This window comes from Ochotona curzoniae, unplaced genomic scaffold (assembly GCF_017591425.1).
Source record: "Ochotona curzoniae isolate NIBS_2020 unplaced genomic scaffold, NIBS_Ocur_1.0 scaffold_274, whole genome shotgun sequence".
Classification (NCBI taxonomy): Eukaryota; Metazoa; Chordata; class Mammalia; order Lagomorpha; family Ochotonidae; genus Ochotona; species Ochotona curzoniae.
The window spans coordinates 5,338,508-5,351,257 of record NW_024467101.1 but is presented as its reverse complement, the minus strand read 5'-3'; the positions used below and the strand labels follow the sequence as shown (position 1 = coordinate 5,351,257).

Here is a 12,750-nt window from a genome sequence, read left to right as displayed (position 1 = left end):
TCGATTTTCTAGCTGAGTAGGTTTTCCTTAGGCGTATCCAGGAGTGCTGTGTATCCGCAGGAGGAGTGCTCTCCCAGGTCTGGGACCATGGCTGGCCTGAGTGCGGGGTCCCTGTGGACTCGTGGGTCAGCAGGCTGCTTCCAACAGCCTCCTCCTACCTTCTTTGTGGGAATCATTGCTTTTTAAAAAAATTTTTTTAAAGATTTATTTATTTTTATTGCAAAGTCAGATATACAGAGAAGAAGGTCCTCCAACCATTGATTCACTCTCCAAGTGGCCCCAACAGTCAGAGCTGAGCTGATCCAAAGCCAAGAGCCAGGAGCCTCATTTGGGTCTCCCACGCGGGTGCAGGGTCCCAAGGTTTTGGGCCATCCTTGACCGCCCTTCCATGCTAAAAGCTGGGAGCTGTATGGGAAGCGGGGCTGCTGGGATTAGAACCAGCACCCATATGAGACAACTTGCCCAGTAATATAAGGATTTTGTGCCATTATAGTATGCTGAATAGATGTTTTATTTTTCTCATTCTTCTCCAATATGTGCTGTTGCTTTGGGCTGTCTCATCACATACATACACTGCAATTCTACTTGTTGATATTCATTACAATAACTGTCTTGATTTTTGTTAGGCTAGTCAAAATGCACAGTGAATGTATTACAAAGGGTGTAATATTGTGCACAGGTTAGGGTAAATTCTAAGTTAGTAGGGGTTATTGAGATTAACTGTCTCCTTTTTCATGCATGCATATTTATTTTGGGACCTTCTTTTCTCCCTCCAGTGTTAATTATATACCTGTGATTTCTTATTGCTGAGTACCAGTTACCATTGATTGGATATTTATCTTGCATTCATGGTTGCTGGGTACTACAGGTATTCTGTATTTCTACTGTCATTTTTTTTTCTAACATAGTTTGATGCTCTGTTTAGGGGCACCAAATTTAGTATTATGTGTTTTGAAAATTTGCTTCATATCTCACTGTATAACTCTTACAAATTTCTATATAATAATTGACTTTTTTTTTACAGTTTTTTTTTTTTTTTGGAAAGATATACAGAGAGGAGGAGAGACAGAGAGGAAGATCTTCCGTCTGATGATTCACTCCCCAAGTGGCTGCAACGGCTGCAATGGCCGGAGCTGAGCCAATCTGAAGTAGGAGCCAGGAGCTTTTTCTGGGTCTCCTGTGTGAGTGCAGGGTCCCAAAGCGTTGGGCTGTCCTCGACTGCTTTCCCAGGCCACAGGCATGGAGCTGGATGGAAGCAGGGCTACTAGGATTAGAACCGGCGCCCATTTAGGATCCCAGTGCATGCAAGGCGAGGACTTTAGCTGCTAGGCTACTGCGCCTGGCTCAGAATTGATTATTCTAAAATGAATATTGCTTTCCAGGTTTAATTAGACTCATGTTATCATGAACTGTATTTCTGCATATATTTAATACTTGTATTCTGACTATATTAATATTACTAGGAGACTGCATAGTTATATGTTTTGAGAAAACTGGGTTGTGGTTAACACACAATAATGATCATCCAAAATATATAAAATGTTAATGAGTAAATCAAGGCATTTGTCATGTGTGTAACACTCCTCAGATGGCCCAATAGCCAGCACTGAGCAAGGCTGACTTCAAGGACAGGAGCTTCACTTGGGTTTTCCCTGTGGCTGGCAGGGGCCCAAACATGTGTCATCCTCTGTAGCTTTTCTCAGGCCATTATTGGGGATCTGGATAACAAGTGGAGCAGCTAGAATACAAATTGGCATTTTTTTTTTAAGTTTTACTTATTCTTACTGGAAATTCAGATAGAGAGGAGGAGAGACAGAGAGGAAGCTCTTCCATTACCTGATTCACTCCCCAGGTGGCATCAATGCCGGAGCTGTGCCAATCCGAAGCAACGAGCTCAGAGCCTCTTCCAAATCTCCCACACGGGTGCAGGGTCCCAAGGCTTTGGGCCATCCTCGACTGCTTTCCCAGGCCACAAGCAGGGAGCTGGATGGGAAGCGGGGCACCGGGAATAGAACTGGAGCCCGTATGGGATCCAGCGTATACAAGGAAAGGACTTTAACTGCTAGGCTACCGTGTCTGGCCCTCCTGTAACCATTTCTATCATGACATTGCTAGCGCAGTGGTGACTAGGAATAAACCAGACCAATAACTCTCCTTTTCTCTTCCAGGTATAACCTTGAAGTCTGCTCCATGTTTCAAAGGCTAGAGGAAATGAACACGCAGACAGTAAGTTATTGATTTCTGAACTTGTTTCACATTCTTTTTAGAAGCTTTATGTGGGTGTTTTAGTTACAATGGAAAAACAGGTGTATATTAAAATTGTCATGAGTAAGACATTAGTGCTCTCAAACCTGATGGAAACCATCTCCCCACGTTTTCTGATGCCATAACCAAGCTTTTTTGTTTGTTTGCTTGTTTTGTCTTTGCCTGATTCAAATTGGTACTTAGAATTTGTTGATTCTTATGTAATATCAAATCTGAAATGGTCTTTATTGGTCTTGTGATATAATTAAGTGGTTTAGTACCAACCTGGAAATAAACACTCAACATTTTGAAGTGGTAAGACTTACAAAAAATGAATTAGTAAGTTTTCAGTTTTTGGCTTTATTTTTTTGGAATCCTGAAATATAAAATATGTGTTTCCCAATAGCATATGGGAGCCTGTATTACGCTCGTGAGCTGTGACAGGAATGTGTGGAGAATAGAAACTGATACAGGTTTTGTTAAAAGATGATTCATTCATGATTCATTTTCTCATTCATTGATTTTAAAGGCTGAGTGCCAAAAACGAAAGGAACGTGCCTTACCATTTCCTGGTTTGTTCTCCAGATGTCACAGTGGTCCAATGTTGGACCCAACAGGGTTGGACAGTGAGAGAAACCAGGTGCTTATCTTGGTCTCCCAGAGAAGTCTCCCACCCAATTACTGGGCCATCGTCCACTGTTTTCCAGTTAGCAGAGAGCTGGATTGGAGGTGGATCAGGTGGTAGTTTGAAATGCCAGCTCCACATGCAGGTTCTTTTTTTTTTTTTTTTTTTTTTTTTTAGATCTGCTCATTAATATGAAAGTCCCCAGGCAGTCGCAACGGCTAGAGCTGAGCCAATCCAAAGCCAGGAGCCAGGAACTTTCTCTAGGTCTCCCACACGGGTGCAGGGTCCCAAAGCTTTGGGTCATCCTCAGCTGTTTTCCCAGGCCACAAGCAGGGAGCTGGATGGGAAGCAGGGCTGCTGGTGCCCATATGGGATCCCTGGTGCCTGCAAGGCGAGGACCTTAACCACTACGCTATCGTGCCAGGCCCTACAAGTTTTTAATTTTAGAGGTTTTCTCAATATTTTCTTTCGTTACCCATATTACAGTTTTTGCTTAGGTCCGTTCTCAGATGACTGCAATGGCCAGAGCCGAGCTGATCCAAAGCTAGGTGATAGGAGCTGTCTCCAGATTTCCCACATGAATTCAGTGTCTCAAAGACTTGAGCCGTTCCCTGCTGCTGCCTTCGACCATAAACAGGGAGGCTGGATCAGAAATGGAGCAGCCAAGATATGAGCCATGTTAGCACTACATCTGGAAGATTATCCTGCTTCACTATCCTGATGCTCTTACGTTTGATATATGCTTCGGTATACATTTCATCATGGTTCCAGAGTGATGTATATAGTTTGTGTTTTGTATTTACAATTGATGTATTCTTTTTTATCAGTTTACATTCTCTGTTACTACAAAGTGAGTACACATTTTGTAAGACTTGGAATCTTTTTCGAGTTTCTTCTTTAGTTGTGTGTACTTTGTTTCATGCTATTCAGATATATAATCTATTCTGATGAAACTGGACAAATTTCACACGTAACAAAATATGTATTTTAGTCCAGTGATACTTCCTGCTTCTACTTTGTCTCCTGCCTGTATTTGCTACCCACTCTCCTTTTTGGCAGCTGTAGTTTTTGTAATAGCATACTTTAACTTCATTTCAGAATATAAGGCTTAATACTCCAATTGATAAAGAGATTGACACACGGAAGCTAGGAAATCATCAGAACAAAACAAACCCTACTATTCCTCAAGAGTCTAAACAAAGGCCGTGCACAATAATCCAATCCCACAATGTTGCTGTTTTGTTTTTTCTTTTTCTGTTAATATATCAGAATATCAGTTACTTCTTTTTTTTTTAAAGATTTATTTTTATTATTTTTTTATTGGAAAGATGGATATACAGAGAGGAGAGACAGAGAGGAAGATCTTCCGTCCAATGATTCACTCCCCAAGTGAGCGCAACGGGTCGATACTATGCCGATCCGAAGCCAGGAGCCTCTTCCGGGTCTCCCACGCGGGTGCAGGTTCCCAAAGCTTTGGGCCGTCCTCGACTGCTTTCCCAGGCCACAGGCAGGGAGCTGGATGGGAAGCGGGGCTGCTGGGATTAGAACCGGCGCCCATATGGGATCCCGGGCGTGCAAGGCGAGGACCTTAACCACTTGCACCACCGCGCCGGGCCCAGTTATTTCTTTTTTATTGAGGAGTTTATTTTTCACTTGTAACTATAGTATTGAATTCAACTTTTTATAATTAGCATTTGTAAAATGTGTGATTTGTTTAGTTACTTTGGAGGTAGAGAAAGAGAGAGTATGATGTAGAGCTATTAAAGTGCTAGCCAAACAAGTATATGTGTGTGTATATCTATATCTATGTATCTGCTGTGTATCTGTCTATCTATATATAGCCTGGTGCAGTAGCCTAGCAGTTGAAGTCCTCACCTTGCATGCGCCAGGATCCCATATGACTGCTGGTTCAAATCACAGCGGCCCTGCTTCCCATGCAGCTCCCTGCTTGTGGCTTGGGAAAGCAATTGAGAGCGGCCCATACCCTTGGGACCCTGCACCTGTGTGGGAGACCTGAAGAGGCTCTAGGCTCCTAGCTTCGGATCAGAGCAGCTCTGGCCATTGTGGCCAATTGTGGAATGAGTCAGTGGATGGTAGATTTTTCTCTGTTTCTCCTCCTCTCTGTATGTCTGACTTTCCAATAAAAATTAAAATAATCTTTTTTAAAAATACATATATAAATATATACAGAAGCAACTTGATTGATGATAGCTAACGGTTTAACTTACACATTTTCTCTGCACAGTTGGCAGCCTATGACTGGGTCCGGGGGGGCAACTGCGTGTGCAAAGAAGATGTTAGTTTTGAGTCAGACTGTAGTTATCTCCCAACTGAGTTTATAATTTGTTATATAAAATTAAAATTCCAGTTTAATTTGAAACATATTGCATGAAATGTAAGAAAGAGAAAGCAGAAATGATTCTATTAGGTGCATTTTCAAAGAAAAATAAGCATTGTTAGATACATATTTAATTCTAATATAAGTATGGAAATTTTTATATAAGTTTGGTTTAAACAGTATTACCAAGTGTTTATTTTTCCAAGTTGGAATAAGAAAATTGAATTCCATTAATATTAATCAGATTTTAAAATCCATTAGAATGTGTCATCAAATTGTTTTCACAGATCATTAAAGAATTTTCTTATTCTAGTGAATATGAAACATGTGTCTCTCATCTAGCGGGTTGTTTAGGTCTTGTTTGTGTTGACAGATTACACATTTCAGAATCTTTCTAGAAAAGGATCAGTTTTAAATAATAAGATGAAATCTATTGTAGTTTTGCTATTGGAAATTGAATGGAGCACGAGATATTTTCATTTTGATTTTTCCCCTGTGTTCCCTAATAGAGTGCAAAGTAAACTACATCTATAGAAAATATGAACTAAGTAAACACGGAAGAATGTACGCTGTATGTTTAGTGATGCAGAGCTGAAGAGAAATGTTCTGTTATAGATGCTGGTGTCATTTGAAGACCTGGTTGTGAACTTCACCCAGGAGGAATGGAAGATCATGGACACTGCTCAGAGGACCCTGTACAGGGATGTGATGCTTGAGACCTATAGCAATCTGCTCTCCTTGGGTGAGTGAAATTCTGTTGATAAAAGAAAGAAGTTCCTACAATCTAGTGCCTGATAGAACTAGTGTGTGAGGCTATGAAGAATGTGAGTTCTATGCTGCAGGAAGTGATTCATACCGGCCTTCCTGCGGGACCAAGAGGTTAAGTCCCCAAGTTATTGATTTCACAACGTCCCATTACTAGGATACTACATTAGCAAGCCTGGTGTGATCTTGGAACAAGGAGCAGTGCCATGGACAGTGGAAAAACCTGTCAACAAACAAGTCTCAGGTAAGTCAGCACATGCTGGGCAGAAAAGCTCTTGCATTTTAGGTCTTATCTCTAAGGATAGCTCATGTCATGATCGGACACAGGCATTCTGCAGCCCTTGTTAAAGGATGTATAATTGGGAATATAGACTTACAGAGAGAAGGAGAGACAGAGAGCAAGAGCTTCCATCTGCTGGTTCACTTCCACAGTGGCTGAAGCTGGGCAGATCTGAAGCCAGGAGCCAGAAGCTTCTTCTGGGTCTCCCACATGGCTGGAGAATCCCAAGGAGTTGGCCACATTCCATTGCTTTCTAGACTATGAGCAGTAAATTGGATGGGCAGTGGAGCAACTGGGACCATATGGGATCAGTATGATATTGCACTGGCCACCTCCCCCACAGATGTATTCTTCAGAAGCCATCAACAGTTAGAATTAGACCAAAATGAAATTTTAAAAATGAAAACACATATTGGGCCCGGCACAGTGGCGCAAGTGGTTAAGGTCCTCGCCTTGCACGCCCGGGATCCCATATGGGCACCGGTTCTAATCCTGGCAACCCCACTTCCCATCCAGCTCCCTGCTTGTGGCCCGGGAGAACAGTCGAGGACGACCCAAAGCTTTGGGACCCTGCACCCGCGTGGGAGACCCGGAAGAGGCTCCTGGCTTTTGGATCAGCATAGCATCAGCCGTTGTGCTCACTTGGGGAGTGAATCATCGGATGGAAGATCTTCCTCTCTGTCTCTCCTCTCTGTATATCCGTCTTTCCAATAAACATAAAATAAATCTTTAAAAAAAAAATGAAAACACATATTGAGCTTTCATGGCTGTCACGTGAACTCAAGCTCTTGAACTATCTTCTAACTCCCAAGGTCCATTAGTTGGAAGTTATACTGGAAGCATAGTAGAGAAGACTCAAAACTGGTGCTGTATGGATATCTTGGGCATTGATTTCACTTTCTGTACACCATCCTTTGTCCTGTTTTATTCCCCCCACCCACCTAAAATACAGAATTTCAAGTTATGTAAAATATTAAGTAGTCAGAAAAGTATATTAAAAACTAGTGAAAAAGAATGTGATGTGAACATATTTTCGCTCATGTGTTAAAATCTGATTCATCTGGAGAAACAAGAAATTTCACTGATTCTGCATGAGCAATTGAAAAGAAATACTGAGATGTGATTCAGGGATGTAGTTGCTTCTACCCTTCATTTCAGATGCCCACAAAAAGGATGAACTGCATGGAAATCAGGAAAGTCAAATCAACCTCAGGAAAGTTGTAAACACCAACTCAAGCCTCAATCAACAGCAGAGAAATCACAGAAAGGAGAAACCTTATGAATGGAAGGATTGTGGGAAAGCCTTTTGTGACAAGTCAGCTCTCATTACACATCATGCAAAAGCATTTCACCAGAGGTCATCTTTCATTGTACAACCGAGAATTCACACAGGGAAGAAACCCTTTAAATGTAAAGAGTGCAGAGAAGGAATTTGCCAGCAATCACACCTAGGCAAACATCTGAAAATTCACAGAGGCAAAAAATCGCATGAATGCAAAGAGTGTGGGAAAGTCTTTGAATATAAGTCATCTCTCATTAGACATCAGAGAATTCACACAGGGGAGAAACCTTTCACATGTAAAGAATGTAGAAAAGCATTTTGTCAGCAGTCACAACTAAGCAGGCATCTGAAAACTCACACAGGGGAGAAACCTTTTAAATGTAAAGAGTGTGGGAAAGCCTTTTGTGATAAGTCATGTCTCATTAGGCATGAAAGAATTCACACAGGGGAGAAACCTTTTAAATGTAAAGAGTGTGGGAAAGCCTTTTGTGATAATTCATCTCTCATTAAACATCAGAGAATTCACACAGGGGAGAAGCCTTTTAAATGTAAAGAGTGTGGAAAAGCATTTTTTCACCAACCAGCACTAAGCAAACATTTGATAATTCACAGAGGGAAGAAATCTCATGAATGTGAGGAGTGTGGGAAAGCCTTCCATTATAAATCATCTCTGATTTCACACCAGAGAATTCACACGGGGGAGAAACCGTTTAAATGTAAGGAGTGTGGAAAAACGTTTTGCCAGCAGTCACAGTTAATCATACATATGAGATATCACAAAGGGGAGAAACCGTTTAAATGTAAAGAGTGTGGGAAAGCCTTTTGTGATAAGTCATGTCTCATTAGACATGAAAGAATCCACACAGGGGAGAAACCTTTTAAATGTAAAGTGTGCGGAAAAGCATTTTGCCAGCAATCACAAGTAAGCCAGCATCTGAAAATTCACACAGGGAAGAAATCTCATGAATGTGAAGAATGTGGAAAATCCTTTTATGACATGTCATCTCTCAGTGCACATCAGAGAATTCACACAGGGGAGAAACCTTTTAAGTGTAAAGAGTGTGGGAAAGCATTTTATCAGCAGTCACAAGTAAGAAAACATATGATAATCCACACAGGGGTGAAACCTTTTGAATGTAAAGAGTGTGGAAGTGCCTTTTATGTCAAGTCCACTCTTATTACTCACCAAAGAATTCACACAGGTGAGAAACCTTGTAAATGTAAAGAGTGTGGAAGAGCCTTTTATGATTTGCCATCTCTCATTAGACATCAGAGAATTCATACAGGGGAAACACCTTTTAAATGTAAAGAGTGTGGATTGGGCTTTTGTGTTAAGTCATCTCTGATTGCTCATCAAAAAGTTCACACAGGGGTGAACTCTCGTGGGTGTAGAGGGGGGCAGTATTTTGCCAGCAATCGGAAGTAAGCAATCATAAAAGTTTACACAGGGATGAAATCTCAGGAATGTGAAGACTGGAAAAACCTTTTCTGTGTTTTTTGCATGTGTTTTAAATTAATTTTATTTAGCACTTTTTTCATTCTGCTTTATTTTTGATTTTACGGTATAGTTCCATAGGCTCTGGGATTGTCTCAGATGCCCTCCCCCATGCTAATATTGTCCATCATAAGCATTCCTAAGAGCATATTTCGCTGTTTCAGTGTATCCTGACATTGTGGGGACAAAGGCCAACAGTCCAGGATCCTGTTGTAACAGATACCAATCCATTTCATTGGGGTTCCATCTTTGATTTGGAAGTAGAGATACAAACTGCACTATAACTTCACATCTCCAATTGATAGGCTCTATTACACAGTTACTATTCATTCCCTTAAATGAGAAGCTATAAAACAAAAGTCAACACCAGAAGAAAAGTTCAAAATATTTAGAGCACCATGGAGTTAAATAACACGCTACTGTGTCAATGAAGAAATGAAAAAGAAAACAAAAAACATTAGAGAAATTGATACTGCTGTGTGATCTACAGGTCAGTGAACAATTTGATAAGAAAAAAAAACCATTTTGACAAAATGAAACTAAAAACAAAAATATTAAAACACATGGGTTGAAGCACAAACAGTTTTGAAGGGGTTATTGATCTTATAATTTGCATGAAGGTTGTCTTGTATCAATATTTGTCCTTTTGGGTTTCACTTATTTGAGCAAAATGGTTTGTAATTAGGACTATTTATTTGCAAATGGTAGAATTTCATTATTTTTAATGGCTGAGTCATATCCCATGCAGTAAATGTAACACAAGTCTTTTACACACTATTTAGATGGGTGTCTCATTTGTATCTGTGTCTTTGCCATTGTACATTGTGCTGCTATATATATTCGTTTACAGATCCCTTTCTCATGTGCAAATTTCATTTTCTTTATATATATTCCTAGGAGTAGGATTGCTGGGTCATATGGCAGGTTTATTTTAAATTCTCCTAGCACTTTGCATACTGACTTCCATACTACCCGTATGGATGCGATATTTTCAAAACGCTGTCTATCTCACTGATCGATGGGTGAGGAATCCCTTCCAATGTCCATTGGCTGATACCATTGACCTCACAGCCTCCAATTGCCCTGGTATTTGCTGTCCTTGTTTGACTGGGGTAGTTGTCCATGTTCTGTTCTCCATTCTCTGCCATTGTACCAGATGTCCTTTGCAGACCCTAATGAGCTACCATGTCCTCAATGTGCACCATGGTCTGCTATCCAGCACTCCATCCTCCACACTGAGGAGGACCGAACTCCTGCGTGGGCTCATGGATGTGAGCCAGGTGATTGGGCCATGGCAGACCCCAGACCCTCAGGGCTCATGGGTTCAACAACTACCTCTCAAGAAGGCCCATCACTTTGGACCATGCAACTTGGGACCTGCCAGACCCACTACCCTGGGCACTCATGGACCCAGCCCCTACCATTCAGGTGGGCTTGGTGACCTGGACCAGGAGATCCAGGACCCTGTGAGCCCCACACACCTGGAGCTCATGGATTCAGCACCCAATGCATAGGTTGGCGCAAGGACTGGGGCCAGGACTGGGGCCAGGACATCAGGCCCTGCTAGACTCTGCACCCTCAGGATCATGGCCCTTACATCAAATATGTAGGTAGGCCCTAGAACCTGGACCAGGAGACTCTGGCCCCACTGGATCCCCACCTGGTCCATACCCAGAAACAGCTCTCATATAGTTAAGCGGGAACTGAGACCCCTGGTCCAGCCTGCCCCTCCACTGACCCATGCCACACCAGGCTGAGGGAGATTGAAACCATGTTCAACCCAGGACAATGCACCAATTCTGGCACTTGTGATCAGTGATGGGAAGTCCATCCCAGGTGGGATGTTCCTTTAGCTCCCCAGCCAGGCTTGTTCCCAGCCACAGTACCACACGGTTGAACCCAAATATCACCCTGCAGTTCTATGACCAGACATGATTCACTTAAGTATTTGTCAATTTCTTGACCAGCTAAAGTACTCGTCTTGAATGCGCCAGGATCCTGTATGGGCATCAGTTTTAATCCCAGCAGCCCCACTTCCCATCAAGCTCCCTGCCTGTGGCCTGGGAAAGCAGTCAAGGATGGCCCAAAGCCTTGGGACCCTGCATCCGTTTTCTGATATTCTCTGATAGATTTAATGCTGTAGCCCTTCAAATAGAGCAGCCTTGATCATGAAAGTTCTAGAGAAGTCAATCCTCACCTTGACCTGAACGTTAAGGTCCTTGGTAATGCCCATGTGTGTCATCTCCCAGACTCCCTGTAAGCCCACAACACCAAGATGCCAGAGCACATTGCCGGGCAAAGTCCACTAGTTTCCAAGCATCTGGAGAGTCAAAAACCTGTACCTCCAGCTTGACTCACCTGGGCTCCTCCCACCAGGATGGTGGTGGTGGATGGAGCCAGGGTCCTGCATCTGCCCAAAATGTAATTGCTGTGAGAGGAGGAATTTCTCAGGCCTTACACAAACTCAGCATTTGCCCACCACCTGGCAGCTGTGCCCAGAGCTAGGAATCCATGAATTGAGTCTGGCTCAGCCTGGGTCCCTCCAGCAACGGCCACACTGCTGGGAGAGTTCAGGACCTGTGCCTCTGTCTTCAGACTCAGTTGGGCACCCCTCTCTTTTAATTTCCAATTTTACTTTTAATATTATTAATATAGGTGAAAAGCATGAACAACCATGGGGGCTTCTGGTTAACATGGGAAGGGTTCAGGTGTGGAAGAATTTGGGGGAGGCAAAAGAAAATATTTGTTAAAAGATAAAATAGGCCTAGCGCTGTGACTTAGTGGCTGAAGTCTTCGTATTGAACATGCTAGGATTCTATATGGGTGCCAGTTCTTATCCTGGCAGTTCCACTTCCCCTCCAGCTCCCTACATGTGCTTGAAGAGAGGAAAGACTCAAGAAAAGGATGCAAGTGGTGTCTTTTTGCAACAGCTCAGGGAGGGGGACAATTAAAGTGTGAGGAATGGAACTAATTCACAATGGGCAATAATCCCATTTAGTTCCTTGTTCAGAACAAGAAGACCCATCAGAAGGGTGTGACTGGCAGCAACCTCCCCCCACCCCCACCCATTCTTACAAGGCCCCATCTATGCTTTGGCCATAACAATATCTTAGAGATGGGGATTGAAGTTCATTTTTGACTCTGGCTTTCCTGGAGCAGGTTCAGGAAGATGGGATTTACATTCTGATAGACTCTTCCTCTACAATGCATAATTGCTGCTCTTTAGGGGTTAAAAAAGGCGGGGGGGGAACCAAGGAAGAGCATGCCCTTGGATGGGCAGAATGGGAAGAAGTTACTGGAAAGGCAGATTACAGAGGAGAGACAGAGAGAATCATATTCCATATATAGCCTCATTCTAAAATGGGTGCAAAGTTAGAGATGAGCCCATTTGAAGCCAGGAGCCAGGAACCACTTCTAGATCTCCCATGCAGCTGCAGGATCCCAGAGATTGGCCATCAAATGCTCCTTTCACAGACCACAGACAGGGAGCTGGACAGGATGTGGAGCAGCTGGGACACAAACAAGCGCCCATATTGTATCCAGGTGCTTGTAAGGCAAGGATTTAGCCACTGATACATGGTTCCCAGCCCAATTATCGCAAATATTTCTTCAAATTAACATATATATATAATTGGATTAAACCAGGAAATCACTGTTGGTTGTGTAAACCGTTAGCTCATGAAGAAAGTTCTCAGCAGAATCAGTGGGGGAGGAAGATGCT

The 12,750-nt window shown here is 42.5% G+C and overlaps 1 long non-coding RNA gene across 1 annotated transcript; it reads left to right on the top strand.

Moving 5' to 3' along the window:
• Positions 1–2,168: 2,168 nt before the first annotated feature.
• Positions 2,169–6,216, top strand: LOC121172103. Its single transcript, XR_005886201.1, has 3 exons — positions 2,169–2,226; positions 5,823–5,949; positions 6,130–6,216. It is a non-coding gene; the product is annotated as an uncharacterized LOC121172103 (long non-coding RNA).
• The last annotated feature ends 6,534 nt before the right edge of the window (positions 6,217–12,750 follow it).